A 21,838-nucleotide genomic window follows, 5' to 3' on the forward strand; every position below is an offset into this window, starting at 1 on the left:
ACACTTTGGGGTGATGAGAATGTTCCAGATGTTGATTGTAGTGATGGTTACACAAGTGTCTACGTTTGGCAAAACACATTGAGCTTTAAGTGGGTGCGTTTTATTGTATGGAAATTGTAATCCAATAATGCTAGTTTTTCAATACTCCTTGAGAGGTAACCACAGAAAATAAGAATCGAGAAGAGCCCGATTCTCCCATGGTGGGCCCCAGGGCCCCGGTGTCTCAGCTCCCGCCGGCCCACACAACCCCCCACTTCAAGCCAAGGTCAGGGGCCCCACCAGGGAAGCTTTGATTGCAGGGGTTGGGCCCCAGAAGATTCTAGAGGTCCCTCCTACCTCTGAGATTCTGGGGCTTTCCACACAGATGGACTTCATAGCATGAAGCCGGTGTCTATTATCCCGGGGTCACCTTGGTTACTCCTTTGATGTGGTCAGGGTCATGGTAGGCACGTAGACACGTCTGGAGCCACGTGGGTGGGCAGGGAGGTGCCCCCAGCTGTCAGAGAGAGAGAGAGAGAGGAGGGTAGGGGAATAAATATGCGCCCACAAGTATGTTGGAAAATAGATGCCAGGGTCCTGTTCTAAAAGCGCAGCATTTACCAAAACTGATCTCCTCAGATCGGAAGCAAAACAGGAAACCGGGAGGTATCGTGGTAGCAAACCATCGTGATGCATTGGACAGGACAAGGGCTTCCCAGCCCGGGGTTCCATCCTGCTGGGCCGCACTGGGGAAGTGCACCACCCCTCTGGGCCTGTCTTCTCATCCACAAAATGGAGATAATAATGGTGCCCACCTTACAAGGCCGCCGTGAGGATTACCTGGGACGATAAATATTTACCTGTTAGCGCACATTCTATTATTTTCTTATGCTGTGAGTACTCCCTTTGCACACACGGCTCATTAACACCATCGGTGGGTTATTTTTTCCCCCTAAACTCTGTGCCGTTCCTGGCGACGGAGAAACAGCTGCCAGGGAAATCTGCATTTGGTTGCATTTTAGGGTCCCTCTGGATTTGGGCTTTTTTTTTTTTTCCCCCTGACTCTGGAATAAAATAGCTGCTCGGAGAGCTGGCATACGGGAGATGTTGGCCTAAATTGCTCTGGATGAGTGAGTACCGACAAAACAGCAGGAACCTCCCAGGAATAACGAGATGCGCAGGAGACGCACCGAGGGAAACAGAGGCGTCTGTGGAGCAGCAGAAAGCCCGGCTTCTGGACAGATGCAAGCAAGGCATACACAAAAGAGGAGCTCCGAAATTCGAATTTCAACTCTTCCTCAAACAAGGGAGCCCCTGAGCTGCTGGGGGGAGGGGGGAGGGAGGGAAGAGCCAAAGAAGGAGAAAGATGATAAACTAAATGTTAGTTTACAGGTTAGGTTAAACTACATGTTAGTTTCCTGCCTGCCGAAAGAATAAACTGGGTTTCACTGTCCCCATTTTACAGACGAGGAAACTGAGGTTCGGAGTCAAGTGCCTTTCTCCAACATCACCCAGCTGGGAAGGAGTGCAGTTGGATTCTCAACAGGCTTGTTGAACCCCAAAGCGGCAGAAGCCTTGCGTTCAAATACAGGGTGGGGATTATATGGGGAAAGGCCGGAGGGAGGTATGTGTGAACCGCAACACCGTGGACAGCACTACTGGGGGGTACCTGGTCCATGATTGCTACACCATCTCGGGTCATTTCATTCCAGTGGCTTCGAGAGGCAACTGGTTAGGCTGACACTTAGGAGAGGAGGTGGAGTAGTTATAAACACACGTTTCGGGGTCAGCCGAGACCCAGGGGCCAGTCCTGACTCTCCTTCCAACTGGCTGTGTGATCTGGAGCTCGTCGCTCCACCTCTCTGAGCCTCAAGTGCTCATCTGTCATGCCCAGTTCCCAGGCTTTTCACGGGGTCTCCAGGAGGCAGTGCCCAGCAAGAACCCTGGTAAATGGCCACTAAATTGTCGAGGTGTTGGTTATCTAGTCCATCCCTTGGAGTACACACTGACTCCAATTCCCCCTCCCTTCCATGACTCATCCAGCTTCCACAGGGCCCCACCCGGCCCACAAGGGGGGAGGGGACACCTGTTTCATCTGATCTGATCAGCCTGGAGAGGAGTACAGAGACAGATGTCACTCCCAGCTGCCCTTTGCCTCTGCCCCTGTGTCTCTCTGGCTATTGTTCCACAGAGCTCCAGCTGACAGATGAGCCAGGCCTCAGAGGCAAGAGGAAGGATCCCCTTGGGAACAAAGGGCTAGCCTATAAGTTATTCACCAGCCCATTGAACTTGCACAATGGACCCAGGGCTCCAGAAACACCCTCCCCCCGCCCAACTCAAACAGCCCAAGGGTCACCCAGGAGAGGAACCAACAGCCCCAACACAAATAAAAGCAAATAACTGGGTGTCAACGCAAGATTCAGGGGCCACGTAAGTGTCCCCAGCAGGTACACAGTGGGCAGACTAAGCAGTACTATCTTTATTCAACACCTACAGGCTGCAGGCACTTTTACACATACTGCCTCACAGCCTCACGACGGTCTTTGAAGGCAGGGATTCTGATTCCCACTCTACGGATGAGGGGACTGGGGCTCAGAGGAGGGAAATGGCTTCCTGGCTGAAGCTGACCTAAGAAGTAGGTGGGGAGAAGGATTCACGCAGTGTAACTCTCAACCCCTTCTCTTTCCACCACACCACACCCTCTGAATGGGTGATAAATTCAAAGAGCATAATCCTGTCCTGAGCGGAAGCACAGATCAGATCCAGGGAAGGGGCCTTAAAAAATGAAGTTGTAAAAAGAAAGAAAGAAAGAAAGAAAGAAAGAAAGAAAGAAAGAAAGAGGAAGGAAGGAAGGAAGGAAGGGAGGAAGGAAGGAAGGAAGGAGAGGAAGGAAGGAAGGAAGGAAGGAAGGAAGGAAGGAAGGAGAAAGGAAGAAAGAAAGAAAGAAAGAAAGAGGAAGGAAGGAAAGGAGGGAAGGAGGAAGGAAGGAAGGAAGGAAAGGAGGGAGGGAGGGAGGAAGGAAGGAAGGAAGGAAAGGAAGGAAGGAAAGAGAAAGAAAGAAAGAAAGAAAGAGGAAGGAAGGAAGGGAAGGAGGAAGGAAGGAAGGAAGGAAGGAAGGAAAGGAGGGAGGGAGGAAGGAAGGGAGGAAGGAAGGAAGGAAGGAAAGGAAGGAAGGAAGGAAGGAAAGAGAAAGGAAGAAAGAAAGAAAGAAAGAGGAAGGAAGGAAGGAAAGAAGGAGGAAGGAAGGAAGGGAGGGAGGAAGGAAGGAAGGAAGGAAGGAAGAAGGGAAGGAAAGAGAAAGAAAGAAAGAAAGAAAGAAAGAAAGAAAGAAAGAAGGAAAGGAGGGAGGGAGGGAGGAAGGAAGGAAGGAAGGAAGGAAAGGAAGGAAGGAAGGGAGGAAGGAAGGAAGGAAGGAAAGAAAGAGGAAGAAAGAAAGAAAGAAAGAAAGAGGAAGGAAGGAAAGAAGGAAGGAAGGAGAAAGAAAAAAAGGAGAAAGAAAGAAAGAAAGAAAGAAAGAGGAAGGAAGGAAGGAAGGAAGGAAGGAAAGGAAGGAAAGGAAGGAAGGAAGGAAGGAAAGAAGGAAGGAAGGAAAGAGGAAGAAAGAAAGAAAGAAAGAAAGAAAGAAAGAAAGAGGAAGGAAGGAAAGAAGGAAGGAAGGAGAAAGAAAGAAAGAAAGAAAGAAAGAAAGAAAGAAAGAAAGAAAGAAAAAGGAAGGAAGGAAGGAAGGAAGGAAAGGAAAGGAATGGAAACGCCTGGCGGGTCCAACAATAGAGGATGAGTAGAACACGTTTGTCTTTTCCAACCTTCTACAATTATCATCCATTTTGTTAAACTTCTTGATTCCTTTTACAAATCACCAAAAATTATAAAATTCTCGCTTTTAATGCGGGCACAGAGGGTGGTTCTTCTAAAGCTCGCGTAAGGAGTTATGGGTCCTTTGAGGGGGGGACTCTGAAGACCAGCTCTCTCCTCCGTGAAAGAGTGGGGGGACAGACCCCAAAATGCAGCAAGAAGGATGCAGGGTGCGTTTCTGAACCTTTCTCGGTGGCCAGGGTGGTCAAATAATAACAGGCCGGTGCGGAGGGGCATAGGGGATGCTACCCGTAGAATTCTTTCAACGGGAAATTAATCGGAGTCAGCTAAGATGAGTTCAATGCCACCCGAAGCCAGGCACTGGTAAAGTGTCCCAGAGGAAACCATTTTGCCAGGACTGCGACATGTTTCTGCGCTGAGGGGGCGGGGGCGGGGGGGAGGGAGAGAGGTCGGGGGGACTGTTCCCTCAACCGATGGTCTGGCCACCTGCTGGATGAGGGGGAGGAGGGGTCTGAGTAAACATCCAGATGCCCAGCCCCACCCCAGTCCTGCTGACTCATCCCCTGGCCACGTGGCACGGACATCTGCATATGTGAAGCGACGCCCCTGAAGTCTGAGAACCGCTGTCCTCAGGTTTCCCCGTCATCCCCACCTCCCCCCCCAACCCCGCCCGACCCCCACCGAACCCAGGCGATCGCTAAGCTCCCAGGTGCCCGCGTTAGCGCTCCGTCAGGGGTTGGCACCGAGAAAAACAAAGCCTCTTCCCGCACGGTTTCTCGCCTTTCTCTCCCCTCCCCTCCCCTCCCCGCACTACGGCCTCGCTCCCCTGCCCCCTCCCCCCCAGCAGCAGGTGGGGGCGTTTTCCCCGCGGCGGCCCTGCAGTGGGTTGTGCGCGCCAGCAATCTGCGCGCGGCGGCCGCTGGTCTGGAGCCCGGGAGGAGGGTAGGGCATCCAGCCGCCGCACCCCGTCCCCCCCCTCCCCTCCGCCCCGCCACCGCCCCAGGCCTCTCCCTGCAGAGTCCCATTAGCAATTTCTCCAGCCCAGGGCCGGAGATCTGGCGCACCCCCCCTCTTGGATTTCCAGCCTGTCTAGAGGGTACTGGAGAGGAGATGTGGAAAGGGGGCTAGTGAGGGCTGAGGGCTCCCCAGACCTGTTTGGGGATTGGACACGGGCTTTTGGACTCCTGCATACCCGGATCGCAAGATCACTGGCTGCGTGACCTTGGACGCGTACCTAACCCTCTCCGGATCTCAGCGTCCTCATCTTTAAAATGGGGTTCTCACCTGCTCGTGGGACTGTTGTGGTAATGCGGGCAAAGCAGAGGCTGGCGTAAAGTAAGCTCGCTGTGAACTGATGTATCGTTGGCATTACTCTTCTCAAGGAAGGCGGTTCTCCTGCCTTCCGCATCCCCCTGGACCCACCCAGCACGCCGCGCAGCTGGAAGCGGAGACCCACCGATGGGGCAGGGGCGGGCTCTGGGCGGTGGGCTCGGCAGGAGGGAAGAGGGGCCCAAGCACCCCGCCCCCACCCCCAGCTCCGAGCCCCTGCGGGCTCTGTCCGAGGCTTGGCCAGTTAGCTGCTAACCTGGCGGGCCCAGAAGGTCCAGGGTCCCCCGCTCCCTGGCTGGCCGCGGGGGGGTGGGGGGGTGGGGAGGGTCTTTGTTCGCCCTCGGATGGGGACTGCAAGACCCCCACCCGCGCTAGAGTCCCGGCGCATCCTTCCTCTCGGTCCCCCAAGCCCCACCCAGGACAAGTGCGGGCGGCAGAAGCCGTTCATCCCGCAGACGAGGGGCACTTCGGGCAGCCTTTGCCATCCCCCTGAACCCTGCCTGGGAGCCTGGGAGCCTGGGAGCCTGGGACCCACCCTCGACCCGACCTCGGGGAACTCGGCTGTTCCCGGCGCGGGAGCAGGACGCTTAGGGAGGCAGGGCTGCGAGCGCGGGGCGGCGGCTTACCTCGGCTCCGCGGTCCTGCGGCGCGAGTGCAGAGGGCTCTTTGTGCCCGGGCTCACCGCGCAGAACTGGGGGAGCCCCTGCAAGCGCCTCCCATCGCAAACTCCTCCCCGCACTCGTCCGCAGCCTCCCTCCCTCTGGTCCCCCGAGCGCAGCCGGCGTCGTCTTTGTAGCTGCTGCAGCGCCCATGAAATTTTAATGCGGGAGCGGCTGGCGGGCGGCGGCGCCCCTCCCCCGGCCCGCGCCCCGGCGCCCCGCTCGCGCCTCCCCCCCCCCGCCCCCGCAACCCCCCGCAGCCTTCCCCCCGTCCCCGCCCGGGGGTCCGAGCCCGCGAGGGTGGGTGGGGGGAGCGCGCCGCCGCCCCCGCGGCACAAAAGGGCGAGCCGGGCCTCCCGCATCCCCGCCCGCGGCGCTGCCATGGCAACGCTTGCCCGGCTGGACTCGGGCCGCAGAGCGCGCGCGGATGGAGAGGGGCGCGCGACCGCGGGCCCGGGAGCCAAGCCCGGAGCCCCGCGCGATCACAGGACCCGGGACGCTGGTCCTGGAGCACCAGGATGCTTCCCCGCGTGGCCTCAGAGGATGCCTCGCAATTAACCCTGCTGAGATGGGCACGCGCTTATGGCAGAGTCAAGACTCGAACCCGTGCCTCGGGCTTCCCGCCCTTGTGCGTGCCACTGCGCCCCTTGGCGTAACCGCTTTCATAGGTTTGGTCTTTTATGTTTTGAACGGCCCTCTGCTTAGTAGCTACTCTTCTGCAGAGCAGTGACGCCAGAAAGTGGTCCTAGACCCGCCGCATAAACATCACTTGGGAACTTGCTAGAAACTCAAATTCTAGGGCCTCGCCCCAGCGCTACTGGGTGGAAAACTCTGGGGTGGGGCCCAGAGATAGGTATTTTAACAAGCCTTCCGGGGGACTCTGATGCACGGTCGGGCTTGGGATCATTCCAGGGATTTCTTCAGCCAGCCTGTCCTGGGTTTCAATTTCAGCTTTGTCCGTGTCCCTTAACAGATGGCCTTGGACACACCATTCCTGAGACTCGGTTTCCTAGTTCACAAAGTGGACATGATAATGGAACCCACCTCATGGGGTTATGTGGGTTAAGTGTGGAAAGGCATAGGAAGAGAAGGGATGCTTAGCACATGCCTGCCGCCTAACAAAGGCTCAAAACGTAATTCTTGCTGTGATAGGGCTCTGACATCTGCCTAATTTGTACACTTCTGTGTATATCATTTATCATCTTCATTGCTCAGATAAGGACATTAAGACCCGGAGAAGCTCTAAGAGCCGCCCACAGCCACAGTAAGGGACCCAGGCAGCATTTGAACTTACTGCTCTAAAAGGTTCTAGGTTTGGGGCGCCTGGGTGGCTAGTGATCTCACGGCTGGTGGTCAGGATCTCACGGCTCTGTGCTGACAACTTCAGAGCCTGGAGCCTGCTGCGGATTCTGTAGCTCCCTCTCTCTCTCTCTGCCCCTTCCCCACTCACACTCTGTAGCTCCGTCTCTTAAAAAAATAAGTAAACATTAAAAAAAAAAAAAAAGTTCTAGGTTTACTGGCTGTTTTCCACATTGCGTATCTCCTTCCAGGAACCCCCGCTTTGGTCTTCAGGAAATCTAAATCCCGTTCAACAAACCTATAGCACTTGTCCAATGTGCCCAGTGCAAAGACATTGCAGGACCCCTAAAGACCCTAGGGGACGTCCCAGCTACCCACCCCTCCCCCAGCAGAGCTAGCCATCCTGCCCAGAAGTGAGACTCACGTGGACCATCTAGAAAACAGGCAAGATGGGGTGTGGTCACAGCATTGCCCAGAGTATTGTTGTCATCGCCAGGTCTAGGACTTTCCCCCGGATCAACAGACCACAAACAAAATGGAAGACCGTTTTTGTTTTGTGTTTTTTGTTTTTTTAAGTATTCTCAAGCCACCTGTTTCGTAATCTGCTGTCAAAATCTCAGCCTATCATTTCCAATATCCATTTGGATAAGAAGTCAAGGCACTTTGCCTGCTCCTAGATTTTCAACACTTCTCCTTTTCCCTGGGGCTTCTTCAAGATGAGCAATAATGAGCCCGTGATCCAATTTCCGAGTCTCTTTCATCGTAGGGATATCCTTTCAAGGAGAGCATTGCGAGAAAGGACGGGGGTGGGGGGGGAGGGGGATAGGCAAAGGAAGTAATCCTGAGAAGCTACTGGGGGCTCCCTGTGAGGAGACCATGTCTAACTCCGGTGGATTCAGGGCAAGCCATAAACTGAGTAAGGAGGGGCCAGACCCCACCCCGTCCAGCAGTCACCAAAACCACCCTGAACCCGCCTGGCTGTCCTCTGCCCCAGTTCTCTAACACCGGCACATTTCTTTATCATGGGTGGCCCAAACCAGCTCTCCTGGGGGTTCATTTGGTCCTTTGCCCTCTTTTTGTCCATCTCGTGAGTGCCTCTGTGGTGAGCAGAAACCCTCATTTTCCCAGGGAGGGTTAGAAACCCACACTTGCCTTCTTCAACCTGCAAGCTCGGGTCACTCTTAACCCCCTCCTTTGGGATTCACCACTGGTTGGATAGCTAGATCCCGCATCCTTCCTGCCCCCCCATCGACGTACCCCAGACTCTCCCCTTATCCTGTGGGGAGACCCAGGACGCTGCAGAGCACACCCCAGGATGGCACATGTCATTCTTGCTTTGTCTTGCCAGGAGCTCCAGTCTTCCAGGTGACATTTACAAAGCTAACGTGGGCCCCAAGAGCCCGCGAGCAGATAGGAACACCAGATGGAACCCCGAAGAGAAGGGTCAATGTTCTCTCTCCTGCCTCTCTTGAAAATGGCCTGAGCCTCTTCTGATGGAGTGGTGGTTGCCTTGGCAACGGGAGGAGGCGCCCTCGTACGTCTCAGGAGATCCACTTGAGAATAAACTTTGCTCCTGAAACCTGGACCAGGGAGCCCACCTGTTCCCACGAGGACGTGTGCGAGCAGCATAGTCTTCCGCTCAGGACACCGCCAGGGGCCCAAGATTCCCAGGGGAATTCTGACGTTGGTAATGCGGCCAGGAGAGGGGACTCGGGTTTCTCTTTATCCCTAAACGAGGGTGGCCCTGGCGGCCGGGGTTCCATTTGCACCTGGGTGCCCTGGGTACAACAGAGCGCTCATGCACCCGACCGTGCCTCTTTTTTTTTTTTTTTTTTGAGATGAACTTCACGTAATATAAAACTAACTACTTTATTTTTTTTCTTGTAAATATTTTTTCCATCTTATTTTTTTTTCATCGTGATAAGTGAACGCTTTAATCCCCTCCCCCCACCCACCCGCTGTGAACTATCAGTTTGTCCTCTATAGTTAAGGGTCTGCTACTTTTTTAATTTATTTTTTGTTGATTTTAGTTTTGAGAGAGAGAGAGAGAGAGAGAGAGTGCACCAGAGTGGGGGAGGGGTAGACAGAGGGGGGACAGAGGATCCAAAGCGGGCTCTGTGCTGACAGCAGAGAGCCTGATGCGGGGCCCAAACCCACGAACTCCGAGATCGTGACCTGATCCAAAGTCAGACTCTTAACCGACTGAGCCACACAGGCGCCCGAGAGTCTGTTTCTTGGTTTGTCTCTATCCCTTGTCCTTCATCCTTTTGATTTGCTGGTTTTACGTCTTAAATTCCACATGAGCGGGATCATATGGTATTTGTCTTTCTCTGACGGACTTGTTTCGCTTCGCACCATACTCTCTAGCTCCATCCCCGTTGTTGCAAATGGCAAGATTTCATTCTTTGTTGTGCCTGAGCAACATTCCATTGTATACACCACTACTTTATCCGCCCCTCGTTTGGCTATTGTAGATAGCGCTGCAATAAACCTAAGGGTGCCTGCCTCCCTTTGGATTGGAGTTTTTGTGTTTGGGGGGGGGGTAAATATCCCACAGTGCGATTGCTGGACAGCAGGGTAGCTGTTGTTTGGGGAACGTCCATACTGTTTTCCACAGAGGCTGTGGCCATTTGCATTCCCACCAGCAGTGCGAGAGTATTCTTTTTTCTCTGCGACCTCACCAACACACCTGTTGTTTCTTGTGTGTCTGCTTTTTAGCCATTCTGACAGGTGTGAGGCGGTATCTCATCGTGGTTCTGATTTGTATTTCCCTGACGATGAGGGATGTTGAGCACCGTTTCATGTGACTGTTGGCCAGCTGGATGTCTTCTTTCGAGAGATGTCTGTTCATGTCTTCTGCCCGTGTTTAATCAGGTTATTTGGGCTTGGGGGCATTGAGTTGTATCAGTTCTTTGTATACTCTGGTTACTCACCCTTCATCAGATAACGTCATTTGCAAATATCCCCTCCCACTCAGTAAGTTGCCTTTTAGTTTTGTTGACAGTTTCCTTTGCTGTGCAGAAGCTTAGAACACTCACAATGTGCAACCACCACCTCGATCCAGTTCCAAAACCTATTCATCAGCCTAAAATACCCCACCCCCACTGAGTAGTTTACTACGCATCCTCCCTCCCCCCCCACCCACTGGCAACCACAAATATGCTTTCTGTCTCTATGGGTTTACCTATTCTGGTTATTTTTTTTAAGCGTATGTATGTATGTATTTTTGAGAGAGAGAGAGAGAGAGAGAGAACATGAGCAGGGGAGGGGCAAAGAGAGAGGGAGAGAATCCTGAGCACGCTCCGAGCTGTCAGCGCAGACCTGACCCCGGGGCTCAATCTCACCAACCATGAGATCCTGTCCTGAGCCAAAACCAAGAGCCAGACGCTTAACCAGTGAGCCACCCAGGCGCCCCCTATTCTGGTTATTTGATATAAATGGAATCCTACAATATGTGATCTGTGAGGTCCAGCTTATCCCGCTCAGCATAATGCTTTTGGGGTCTATCCGTGCTGTAGTACGCGCCAGTATTCCATCCCTTTTCATGGCTGAATACTATTCCGTCGGGTGAATGTAGCACAGTTCGCTGCCCATTCATCCAGTTTGCTTCCGTCTTTCGCGAGTGTGAACAGTGCCGCTGTGAACATGCACGTGCAAGGGTTTGTTGGAGTCTCGCATCCCAATTTCGGGGGGAATACACCCCTCTGTGCCTCATTCCTTTTTACACTGTCCCCATGCACGTAGTCAGGGGCGTCCAAAGTTCGTGACAAGGTGGGCTTCTTTACCTTGTTAAGCTAGTCACACAAACCCTCCACCACCACCACCGCCAGCACCAGCGCCCCCTGCCTGGCCACACCTGCCATACCTCCTGAGGAACAGCTTTGGGGAAAGATTCAGTCTGCCCTCGAGCCATGTTATTAACCAAGACTGCGGGCATCCATCATGGCATCAGGGGAGCTCCTCTCTGACAGCCCCTCCCCGAGCAAGCAACTCCCTGTCCCACCCAGATAGAAAATTCCGTTTTGACTCATCAAGGCAGCCATTCTCACCCGGGGTGAGGGGGGTGCTCCGTGAATTCAAGGGGAGGCCTTTTGTGGCAGAGGAGAGCTGCGTTTGGGTATGTGGCTTTCACGTTCAAAAAGAACGTGCCTTTCACAAAGTCCCCACAGCCACAACATTCTCCTGCCTGCCCCCCTTGGAATCACCTTCAGATGCAACGAACTTGACCCTTTGCCTACTTTCTTGACACTGGTCCAGGTGCTTTATCCACATGGCCCCCTAATGCCCTCTGAGGGAGTGTTGATATCGTGTCCATCTGATGAGGAAAGGGAGGCTCAGAGCAGGGAAGTGACTTACCCAAGGTCAGCCGGCTAGAAAGGGGGGAGGCTGAGATTCAAACCCACCACTGTCTGACTCCAAAAACAGCACTCAGAATCTCTAAAATCCCGTGTGCATTCACACGCATCCCATCCTTCCCCGGGGAGGGATCGTGCCCTCCCCGCAGCCAGCTGAACAATGGCCCTGCCACCTTGCTGGGGTAGCTCTGGGGTCCCTTCACCTGCCCTGGCATGCACAGCAGTGGTTAATCTGTGCCTCGGTCCCAGAGAGACATCACTGGTTCAGGGTCGTTGCCATAGAAGACTAGACTTTCGTGTTCTTCGGGGTCTTAACCTCTGTCCTGCCCCCCGAGGCTACCTTAATGTGTCCCCACTGGATGAGGCATGGACGGGTGTATTAGCCTGGGCTATCCAAGACCCTGAGACAGGGATTCAAGTGCAAGTAGTTTATTTGGGAGCTGATCCAAGGAAGCACCGGTTAGGGACAGCGAAAGGAAGAAAGTCGGAACAGGTGCATCGATGAGCGTCTTAGTGTTGTGGCTGCGATGACGAAGTACCAGAGACGAAGTGGCTTACAAGCAAGATTTCCTCTTCTCGCTGTCTGGAGGCTGGAAGTGCAAGATGAAGGTGCTGTCAGGATTGCTTTCTCCTGAGGCCTCTCTCGGTGGCTGTCTTCCTGCTGAAGCCTCGCGTGGTCTTTTCTCTGTGCACGGGAACCCCGTCTCTTCCTCTTTTTTTTTTTTTTTAATATAATGTATTGTTGGGGCGCCTGGGTGGCGCAGTCGGTTAAGCGTCCGACTTCAGCCAGGTCACGATCTCGCCGTCCGTGAGTTCGAGCCCCGCGTCGGGCTCTGGGCTGATGGCTCAGAGCCTGGAGCCTGTTTCCGATTCTGTGTCTCCCTCTCTCTCTGCCCCTCCCCCGTTCATGCTCTGTCTCTCTCTGTCCCAAAAATAAATAAACGTTGAAAAAAAATTTAATATAATGTATTGTCAAATTGGTTTCCACACCACACCCAGTGCTCCTCCCAGCAGGTGCCCTCCTCAGTGCCCATCACCCCCCCTCCCCTCCCTCCCATCCCCCATCAACCCTCAGTTTGTTCTCAGTATTTAAGAGTCTCTTGTGGTTTGTCTCCCTCCCTCTCTATAATTTTTCCCCCTTCCCTTCCCCCATGGTCTTCTGTTAAGTTTCTCAAGATCCACATTATGAGTGAAAACATACGGTATCTGTCTTTCTCTGTATGGCTTATTTCACTTAGCATCACACTCTCCAGTTCCATCCATGTTGCTACAAAAGGTCATATTTCATCCTTTCTCATTGCCAAGTAGTATTCCATTGTGTATCTAAACCACAGTTTCTTTATCCATTCATCAGTTGATGGACATTTAGGCTCTTTCCACAATTTGGCTATTGTTGAGAGTGCTGCTATAAACATTGGGGTACAAGTGCCCCTAGGCATCAGCACTCCTGTATCCCTTGGGTAAATTCCTAGCAGTGCTGTTGCTGGGTCATAGGGTAGGTCTATTTTTAATTTTTTGAGGAACCTCCACACTGTTTTCCAGACTGGCTGCACCAATTTGCATTCCCACCAACAGTGCAAGAGGGTTCCTGTTTCTCCACATCCTCTCCAGCATCTATAGTCTCCTGACTGGTTCATTTTAGCCACTCTGACCAGTGTGAGGTCCTTCCTCTTCTTATAAGGACCTCAGTCCTATTGATTACGGCCCCACTCTTCTGATCACATTTAATCTTAATGACCTCCGTAAAGGCCTCATCTCCAAGTACAGTCACGTTGAGGATTCAGGCTTCAACATACGAATTTAGGAGGGGACGAAATTCAGTCCATAACAATAAGCTGGCTGTTATGGGCAACTGGGACTCCATCCTGCTGAGGTTCTCTGGGAGCCGGAGTAGGATACACCTGAAGCATCCCACTTGAGGTCAAGCACACCTGGGTAGCCAACCACCAACTCTTTCCTGTCATGGTTGAAGGGCGCTCCTTGCGCATCAACCCCTCGCCACCTCCAGGCGGCCGTGGCAGCAGACCAAACGTGTGCCCTTGGCCAGAGAAAGTCATCAGCAGGGAGTCACTGGGGGCCGCAGTACAAAGCCACCGACCACTATGCCTGGGCATGGCAGGTATCCAGGGGACATCCACCACAGGGGACAGTGGACCATTCATTCTCCCGTTACCCACCCACCGCACAACCCCACCCAGCAGAGCCCACACTGAGCCCCACAAACCTCCCACCTACTATGTGCCAGCCTGGCCTAGTCTGGGGCAGAGACAAGCCACTTTGCAAAGAGACGTCATGATGACCAATGCCATAATGAAGGAAGGTCAAGGGGCTAATGGGAGTATATATAAGTGACCCAACTAGCCTTTGACATCGAGAAAAGGCCGATCAAGTGTCAGACACTGTCGCCGGTAATGAGCAGTGAAAATCCCAAGAATAAGAAATTTACAAGAAGGGGCGCCTGGATGACTCAGTCAACTGAGCATCCGACTTCGGCTCAGGTCATGATCTCACGGTTCATGGGTTTGAGCGCCTTGTCAGGCCCTGTGCTGACAGCTCAGAGCCTGGAGCCTGCTTCGGATTCTGTGTCTCCCTCTGTCTCCGCCCCTCCCCTCTCATGCTCTGTCTCTGTCTCTCAAAAATAAATAAATGTTAAAAAAAAATTTTTTTTTTTAAGAAAATCACAAGAATAACTATCAATCACTATTATTTTCAGGATCTTTTCAGTTTCAAGTAGCAGAAACAAAGCTATGCCGCACTGGTTTCAGGCACGGCTGCATCCGGGTGTCCAAACACTACCACCAGGCATCTGTCTTTCTCCAGCTGTCTGTAGAGGTAAGGAAGACCCCACCAGGGACTTCCAGACCCTCTGCCAACGGACTGTCTTGCTTCCTTTCTCTGCCTTCCCCTCAGCCAAGACATGGACGTTCAGGTAGACCTGAGTTCGAATTTCATCTCCGCTCTTACTTGCCACATGACTTTAGGCAAGGAACTTCACCCCTCTGGGCCTCAGTTTTCACTTCTGTAAAATGGGGATAAAATCACCTCTTCCACGGGGCTGTGGGGAGAATTCAGTGACCTGAGCCTGGAAAACACATAGCCTAGTCACGGGCTCAGTAAATTCTGGCTCTCTCTTTCTCTCTCTCTGTTGGAAGGGCCATTAGAGACTCTCCAAGGCCTGGAGTGTCTTATTCCTGCGAAGTCATTAGAAGGGGGTCTCAGGAACTCAACAGACACCAACGCTGTCTGCAGAGCATGGAAATAACAAGTCCAGTCGACAGACGCCCTTGGCCTTTTTCACGTGTGCAAACATGCCATTGAATTGACTAAGTCCAGGCGAGTAACAACCCCACAGCACATTCAGACGCCATCAGGCACGTTCCGAGTGGTATGACCGTAGGTTCCCCCACACCACATTCAGAGTTACTTTCTTTCTCATCCTCGGGACCTGAAAGCGTACCCTTGACTTTGTGCAGCCCACAATCTATTTTCCTTTAAGAAAGAGTCCGATGGGGCTGGCAAAGTTTGGGGCCCACTCGTATCCCCCAACCTCTTCCTACACGGTCCCCAGAGCAAGGCTTGGAACCAAGGAGGCTTTGGCCAAGGTCAAGGGAGACTTCCCTGCTTCTGCACCCCGAGCTCTGAGTTCTGCCTGTGCCTGCCTCAGCCTCTGCCTCTGCCTCTGCCCGGGGGCCTCTCCTTTGTCTCCAGCATGTGTGTGCCCCGTGGGCACGCCTGTGTGCTCCGTGTCCTGCCTCCCCAAAGCTTCTTTGTCTTGGCTTCTTTGTCTTGTCTTGTCCAGACAACAGAGAAGGGGGGCAGAGGGTGTGTTGCTTCCATCCACCCCTTCTCGTTATCCATCTGCAAACAGACCCCCTCCAGACACCCCGCACCTGCTCCCCAGCCCTCCCGGCCGGCCGCCCCAGCAGGTGCTGCAGCCGGCCAGCCCACGGCTGCTGCCAGAGAAAGGCACAGACCTCAGCCAGCCGCCTCCCCGCCCTCCTCTCCCTCCCCTCCCTCCCCTCCCGCCCATCTCTTTCCCTTTAAGGGCAGATGCCGCGGAGCCAGACGAGCCCCGTAGAAGACTTCACAAAGGACCCCCCCATACACCCAAGGGGAGCCATCTCCCCTCACCTCCAGATCCAGTGCACCCCCAGCCCCATCAGTATATCCTCCTGAACATTCCACTAAGTCACGCTCACTCCACCCAACACCACGGTGGTCTCAGCCCCCATCATCCCCTCCTGGGACATCCAGCTTCCACGGCAGGCTCCTCCAACCTGTCCCCCTCGCCCCAGCCGGAAGACTCTTGAAATGCAAAGCTGCCCTCACCACGCCCCTGCCCCACCGGTCCCAGGATGGGAAGCAAGATCTCCAGCTTTACCCTCAAGGCTGGCCCCTGCTGCTGCCCGCATTCCGCCCTCCCCAAGCTCCTCCTCCAGCCGCCCACCTCTCGACCCAGCCCTGCCCAGCCTCTGCGGTCACGGGAAGCCTTCCCGGACCTCCGGGCGAAAGTCGAGTCCATTAGCTACACACACTCCCTGACTGACCCCAGTTTGGGATTCTATACCTTCATTTGCTTGTCTGTTGTACACACACACACACACACACACACTGCCCAACCAGCCTGTGAGATTGGCGTCACCAGGGCTTGGCATAGGGTCTGACACACAGGACGCCCCCGATGCATGCCTGTCCCAAGAGGAACTAAACCTTAAAGCTTAAAACACTGTGGTTCTGGCCACTCATTTCATAGACACCCAGGCAAGGAAAATGACTCACCCGGGGGCTCTGTTCCCAGTGTGGCCAAGCTGAGGGTGTAACTGCAGTGTCCCCGCAGCCCCCCCCCCCCCCCGCTTCTTCTGCCTTCCAAAGGTCACCTTCTCTTTCAGAAGCCAATCAAGCATTTCAAGTGCCCACCCTGAAATGGCCGCAGAAACGCAGTCCCCTTTTGGGGTCTCGTCCGCCTCTTGTGAGCGGTGATTGTGTCTTCACCTCTCGCACCTGTCACTTTGGGCACCTCTACCTGTTTCCTCCCCTTTCCCGTAGGCTGTGGCCCTCTCCCCAGACACAGATGCAGTCCTCACCCCACTCTGCTTGCTCCCCATAGCGGAAGCCACACAGAGGTCTTGGGGAAGATGCTAAGGAAGCTTGGAGCAAATAATAACACTTACTAAGCATCACAGGCTTCCAGGTTCTGGCCTGATGCTAGCCAGGGATTGATGCCATTGCCGGGTTACAGACAAGGAAACTGAGGCTAAAGAAACACAGCTAGAGGGCGTCTGAACCAAGATGCAGTCCCAACAGTCTACATCCGGATCCCGGCCTCCTAAAGCCCCCTCCCCACCCCGGTCCCATTACACCTTCCCAGGCTCTCGCCGTCCCCTTCCTGACCCGCAGCCCCTGTCCGATCCTCCCTGTCTCCTGTGGCTCCTGTCTGTTCCAGACTTTCCCACCCCCGCGTGGCCATGCCGCAGCCAGTCTGCAGAACAGTACATTCTTTATTTATGAGATGCATCTTGGCTCTCTGCAAATCAGCTGGGAATGCCACGGGCGCCTGCAGACAGGAGGTGGGGGGTTCTGGAGGCCAGGAAGTCCTCCAAGAGGCAGGCAGGGGCTGGGTCCCAGGCACCAGGCTCTGAAAGGGCCACCCAGTTGGCCTGCAGAGCACAGAGGGGGACTGGTGACCAAGTGATCTGTACTTTGGATCCCTGATGCATCCTGGCCTGCTATAGGCAAGCAGGGAAGAGCCCTGGGGTTGGGGTGGGGGGGGGGGGGAAGGTGGGAAATGGGGTAGGCACTAATATTAACTGAGGGAGCGGCTCCTCAAACCCACATGAAACCCTACAAGGCAGAAATTCTTGTGTTCACTTTACAGGGGAGGAGACCGAAGCTTGCCCGAGGTAAGCAAGCTCTTCCTGAATGCGTAACTTTGCTTTGTCCCCCTCCCCCACCCTCCCCCCAAAAGAGGGAGCTAAGGTGGCTTAGAAAGCTCAGCATAGCCAGAAAATTATATGTAAAATAAGATTGAAAAATGAGTCCCAGAGAAAGGAATATGGAATCAGGGATTAAGTTCCTCTTCCAAATACCTGACACACGATTCTATCCAGTGGCTAATCATCCAAGGAGACTCTACGTGGGTTCTGAGCACCCTGGCAGCCTATGCAAAAAAAGAGAATGCAATTGGTTTTGTGAGTGTCCACGTTCTGCAGACCTGGCCGTGCCTGGTATCGAAAACAGAAACGGAACGTCAGGATCCCTGATCTAATATCAGATCCTCAATTTCCCAGAAACTGTCCCTTGCGCCCCGGTCTCCATTCCCTGCTCCAGGGCCGAAAGCCGCGGTCTTTGGACAGCGACTTGGAGCGTGTGTTTCCCGCACGCTGCCACCAGGTGGCAGTGCGGCGCAGACCTGAGGAGGAGGGTTCTCGAAACGCGAGAACAGGTTCGCTCCCCCAGTAGCCTGGAGGACGGGAGGGGCCTGAGAAGGCAGCCTGGTGGGGGCAGGGCTTTTGGTTAAACCTCAAGGAAGAAATCAGGCTGCACTGCTTCTCCACGGGGGGGGGGGGGGGGGGGGGAAGGAGAGAAGGAAAAGCCCTGGACCTTGAGGCCGGAGTCCTGGGTTGGAATCCCAGCTCTGCTCAAACCTGAGCACTGCACCTCTCTCTGCCTCAGTCTTCTCATCTGAGCAAGGGGGTGAAAAATGTGTGCTGGGGGGGGGGAGGGTGGCGGGGAAGGGGAGAGGAGCCTGAAACGGATCAAGAAAGATGGGTGTCACTAAAGCCTGGAATAGCCAGAGGGACCAAGAGCTTCTGAGCTACAGGGGGTGGGGGGAAAAAGGACCCACTTTTCCAGAAAGCCCACCAAGGCCCCCCAGCTGGGGATGAACGGGGGGAGAGGGGGCGGGAGGCGGGGAGGTCCTCGGGGGAGGGGGGTTTGGAGAAGTCAAAACGTTCAGGATTTTTTTGAGTGTCGATGACAGAAACCCATCCTCGAGTGTCTTAAACCAAAAAAAGAACAAGAACAAGAAAAGGCAGGGAGAGAGTGTGTTTCAGGCCGTGTGGTAAAAGGCACATGGGATGCCTGCATAATAGGACAGACGCTTGGACTCATTCTCTCCATTTCTGACCCCCGCTCTCCCCCACACTGGCTTTGCTGTCAGTGTGGCTTTGCTGGCAAGTCCCAAGTTTACCTCCCAGAACTTACCACGCCCGGCACAAAGGGAGCTTCCCTTTCCAGATGCGTCCAACAAAGTTCCAGAGCTGGCTCTTCCTGGCTCCAACTGGCTCAGGTGCCCACCCCTGGCCCAGTCCTGGTGACCATTGCTGACCGGACCTGGGTCACGTTCTGGCCTCTGCGATCCGAGTGGCCCGAGCCCATTCGATGCGTAAAGGAGAAGCGGTAATTCTCTAAACTGAACCCGGGGTTCCTCCCAGAAGCTTCTGAAGGCTCCTGAAGCGTGAAAGGCCGGCTGCCATCCCTGGGGGGAAGCTGTCACGACACACAGGCCTGCCTCCCCTAGCTCTGTTGCCCGAAGATTCACGGGCGCGCAACCCGGGGAGGAAGGGCCTTCCCACCTCGGGATATCTCGCCTCCGTTGATCTTGTAATTATGGTCCCTGTAAACAGAGGCCCAGGAAGCAGGGCTGGCCACGTGCGCCACCCTGCAGGCAGGTACAGGGCTCCGCCCCCCGGGGACCAGGTGGGGGGTCAGCCCACCCCTGGCGCCGGAAGCTCCGCCCCGATGGATGCGTGAGGGCCTGGCTCTGCGCTCAGATGCTTTTCTTTCTCCTTTCCGCAAAGGGCCGCGGCGTGGGCTGGGTCACTGTCACGGGCACTGCTTTGGTCCCTGTTAGTGACGAACAGGTGTTCCCTTCTCACAGGTGCGCAGGAACAAGCCTCTGTCTCCACCCCTCCTCTCCCTTCTCCGCTCCGTTGCTCCCTCCTCCGGGAAACGTGTGTGTGTGTGTGTGTGTGTGTGTGTGTGTGTGTGTGAGATCTTCAGCTTCTCACCCTAACCCCCCTCTAGGCCATCTCTTCCCTCTCTGGCTGAAGGGTTGTCGCAGCGTCTCTCCTCCCCGGGACGTGACTCCGTGAAAGGAGCCTGCAGACCAGAGAAAGCGCTGGACGGATGGAGCAGAGGGGGCAGAGAGGGCACGAGTGATGGGTGCGAAGGACCTTGTGTCAGGTGTCCCCCCCCCCCAACCCTAGCGACGGCTCTCCCCTCTCCGCGGAGGGGCAAAGAGGCCTCCCGGAAGGTCACCTTGGCTGACAAACTCCAGGATTCGGACCCGGGCGCGTATTGTCACCCTCTGCCCCACGCTCGCTTCCGGGTGACGAAGCAAGAGGGAGCAGCGACGTGGGTGGTGTTTGCTGTGTGGCTCTGGACCAGCCCCCTCCCCTCCTCTCTGCGCCCAGAGGACGCCCGTTTGTATTCCGCTGTTCCAGACTCTGCGGTCCGTCCTGCCGGCTGACTGCGCTGCTCTGGACGATGGGTGCTCGGCACCTACCACCACCTCTGGCCAAATCGTGTCAATAATTCAAGTTCCCTTTGCCTTTATAACCTAAGAAAATTGGTCTCCTGGCAAGAGATGAAAAATAATTTCATGCTCTCTTTCCTCCCCTCCCAAGCTCACCCCTGACAAATTGTCTCATTAGTGCCTGTCACTCCAGCCGTCATCTCACATCTGGGGTACCATTTTTTGGGGTTACCAGCCCCACTCTGGGCTTGGACTCCAGCTGGTTCTTCACAGGCCTGCCATCGAATTCTAATGAGCCTCCCCTATCCATTCATTCTTTCATTCATTCAGCAAATATGTTCTGCTTTGTCCCCCAGGAACCTAAAACTTTCCTATGATAGATTAGAAAGCTCCCAGTTATTCATACTAAAGTGTTAGGGGCTATACTTTCTCACCTCTATTAAGAGAGGACAGGAGCATTGCGACTCACTACTTATAAATGCCATCAGCTCTTAATCTTTCCCCCAAACCTTACACGGTCCACGGTAAGCTCAATCCTGGTGCAGGCTGGTTGGCTTTGGGGAAGTTGCTTGACCTCTCTGAGCCTATGACCCTCAAGATTCTGATGGGTTTTAAATGAATAATAATGATGTCAAGGAGTTGCTGTGAGATTTCAATTTTATGACACGTGAATTGAACCAACATAGTATGTATCATCGATATTATCTTTATCATCATTATGAGGAAGGCGTGCCCAAGGCAGGGGACGAGGGCGGTGATGGGAGGTGTCAAAGGAAAAGGACAGAGAGGTAGAATAATGCCAACAGTTTCCAACTGTCACAGTGTCACCTACCATACCTCGTACATGTTCTGGGGATAGGCGCGTGTCATACATCATTTCACTTCTCACAAGCAAAGAGGTGGGTCTTGTGTGTTCCCAGTTAACAGAGGAAGAAACTGAGGCCACAACCTGGTAAGCCCAAGATGCAAACCCAGGGCTGTGATGGCCGCTTCCCCAGAGGCTGGTAGCCAACCCACACCTGTCAGGGTCAGACAGCTGCCCCTTTATGGCGGGCACTGCTGTAGGGGTACAGACGCCTGCATCCAGTGCGTTGCAGGGTCTCGGGGGCTCTGGGCGAGGACATATCTGGTTGGAAGATGGCGGCCAGGCCCAGCCCCCATCCCAGGCCTTAGCAAAGCCTCAGAATCTGAGACTGACTTCATTACCCTCTCTAAAATTTCCCCCCTCCTATGTCTTCCTAATGCCTATTCCCTAGGACTGACCATGAGGCCACTTCCCGGACAGCACCCCTGCATCAACAGCAGCACCCAGTTCTTCCGCAGTCCATTTCCTAAAGCCCTGCTGAATGGCAGGACCCAAACCTGCCAACTAACTTATACTAGGTTGTGATTGACTATCGTGGCTAAGTTGAGCATTTCCCACCTGTGTTACTCAAGTCGCTCATCATGCAAGATGCTCTGCCAAAATAATAATAATAATAATAATAATAATAATAGTTGTGTGTTGGGGTGCCTGGGTGGTTCAGTCAGTTAAGCGTTCAACCCTTGATTTCTGGTTCAGTCATGATCTCACAGTTCGTGAGTTCGAGCCCTGTGCTGGGCCCTGTGCTGACAGCATGGAGCCTGCTTGGGACGCTCTCTCTCACCTCTCCCTCTGTCCCTCCCCACCTTCTCTCTCTGTCTCTCAAAAATAAATAAACATTTAAAATAATAATAATAATAATAATAATTGTTGTGTGGTCAAATTAGTTTGGGAAAGTCTGAATACTCCATTCTCCCTTCCAGAGAGTCACAACGCACAATAAACTATCGCAGGCTTGGCGAAGGGCTGCAAAACAGACACCAGTGATGCCCATGCCTTTTCGACGTCATTTTTTTTTTTTTCAAGGAACAATGTAACAGCGTCTGCCAAATCGTCTTTGACGACT

General features: G+C 54.0%; 1 long non-coding RNA gene across 1 annotated transcript; it reads right to left on the reverse strand.

Moving 5' to 3' along the window:
- Positions 1-11,847: 11,847 nt before the first annotated feature.
- On the reverse strand, positions 11,848-19,093 carry LOC124518438 (uncharacterized). Its single transcript, XR_006963668.1, has 3 exons — positions 18,638-19,093; positions 17,521-17,591; positions 11,848-12,146 (listed from the first exon to the last, which is right to left on the reverse strand). It is a non-coding gene; the product is annotated as an uncharacterized LOC124518438 (long non-coding RNA).
- Positions 19,094-21,838: the final 2,745 nt, after the last annotated feature.

The sequence above is a fragment of the Lynx rufus genome, unplaced genomic scaffold, assembly GCF_022079265.1.
Source record: "Lynx rufus isolate CCGP_SWC_20201006 ecotype Redwood Valley unplaced genomic scaffold, mLynRuf1.p SCAF_24, whole genome shotgun sequence".
Taxonomy (NCBI): Eukaryota; Metazoa; Chordata; class Mammalia; order Carnivora; family Felidae; genus Lynx; species Lynx rufus.